The 1,873-nt window shown below is 36.6% G+C and overlaps 1 non-coding gene across 1 annotated transcript; it reads left to right on the top strand.

The window, feature by feature from the left end:
• Positions 1–596: 596 nt before the first annotated feature.
• TRNAH-GUG (transfer RNA histidin (anticodon GUG)) lies at positions 597–668 on the top strand. The gene has a single exon. It is a non-coding gene; the product is annotated as a tRNA-His (tRNA).
• Positions 669–1,873: the final 1,205 nt, after the last annotated feature.

Genomic DNA, 1,873 nt, shown 5'->3' on the forward strand with positions numbered 1-1,873 from the left:
CAAATAAGTAAATACTTCAACTAAATAGTACTAATTCGATTTCTAATACCCCTCTCATTAGTCATTAGAGAAGATATTTTTTTGCACTCGTATGTGAGACAATGTCTCATGTTTTGCTATATTTAATGAGAAAATAAGATCATTTTTCCTTGTATGCAACAAGTTCCACTTGTTGTGAGTACTTCATTGCATACAAGAAAAACATAAGGGGGTATCTGTTGCACACTCAGGTTTCAGTTGGATTGATATTTGTTGTAAATTGCAATAGCTAGCTAGTATATTGCAATATGTGCAATTGCTTTGGTTGAGAGTGACAGTTAAAAATGCAACTTTCAATCCTAACCTTTGAATTCAAAAAGTATAAAAGTGAAGAAGTAAAATATTTTTGTGAGAGGAATGATAGGGTAATTGCACACCACCACGCAATACCTACCCTAATATGGTCCAATCTGGGCAACGTGGTGCCTGGTCATACAGAATAAGCTGAAAATTTCTAGCCCCACACTAGGATCACAACTGACTTTAGAATGGCCCAAAATATGTACGGGAACACTATTCATTAATTAAAATTTATATGGTGAAGGTATCAACAACCTGTGGCTGTAGTTTAGTGGTAAGAATTCCACGTTGTGGCCGTGGAGACCTGGGCTCGAATCCCAGCAGCCACAAATCTTTTATTAGCTTTTAAAGTTTTATACTTTTATTTCTAAAAATTGCTCTGTCATAAAAAATTTTAAGATTAAGATTTTTATACTGTTTTCTATTTCCCTCTTGGAATTAATACTGGCGTTCATACTTCATAGACAGGGGGGTTCCATATATTTTTTGAAAAAACGGGGGTTCTATACTTCGATTTCTGTATCTAAAAGACTAAAACAGTATATAAATGGCTATCATATCAACTATCAAGGATATGTTACTATTTTAGATTTTGATATTTTTAGTCTTTTTTTTTTTTTTTCTATAATTATTTTTCATTTCTTCATCTTTCAATTGTTATTATTATCGATATTAGTTAAAGACCTACGAAATGTGTGAAAATATATAATTATTTTAAGATATATAAGTTACTCTCTAAATTTTATTATAGACAATTTGTTCTCCTTAAAAATTAAATAGTTTCTAAAAGGAATTTCTATCTCCCTATGTTTACACTATATAATTTTATTATTCTTTTTTGAAGTGGTTTGTGGGGCCAGAGAATTTGTGGTCCCGGCCCACTTTCCATTAGGACCCAAGGCTCGCGCTGAGGATAGTAATTGCTGAGGACAAGTATTGAAAGACCAAATAGCCTAGAGATGCAGCCGAGGATGACCCTGTCATCGGCATCCCAAGGCCTAAAAGGGAAGAATGACACATCATCAAAGGTAGCCTCCAAAGCACTCCCAGAAGGAAAGGCGAGTAGAATGGGACTTGCACGGGGGTACAGTGTGGGAGTGGTTCAAGGAAAAGACTTCACCTTCGCATTGAATGCGCTAACAAACGTCCTAGCCACAGTGATGGGAAAAGACCCCTGAATAGTGTGGTTTCGGTTATTGCAACTAACAGAAAGTGGGGGGAGGCGGCTGATAGGACAGGCACTCGAGTAGTTATTTGCCTAATCGACAGATGGAAAGTCAAGATCAACTGAGAAAGACTATATAATGTAAGGATTCATGCGCCAAAAGAAGAGGCTAGAGGAATGGTACCCAAAAAGTGAAAGGAATAACAAGAACATTAAGCTCAATGGACAAGGTCTATGGGCAAACTTGGTTCACCTCTGAGCGTCCACTATGAGCACCATGACTAACCACTGTCCGGTGACCAAGGTCTAGCTTTTCAGCCCACGCTCTACAAATTTTATTGTTTGAGCCTTTAATGTACGAATTCAATA

The sequence above is a fragment of the Quercus robur genome, chromosome 4, assembly GCF_932294415.1.
Source record: "Quercus robur chromosome 4, dhQueRobu3.1, whole genome shotgun sequence".
Taxonomy (NCBI): Eukaryota; Viridiplantae; Streptophyta; class Magnoliopsida; order Fagales; family Fagaceae; genus Quercus; species Quercus robur.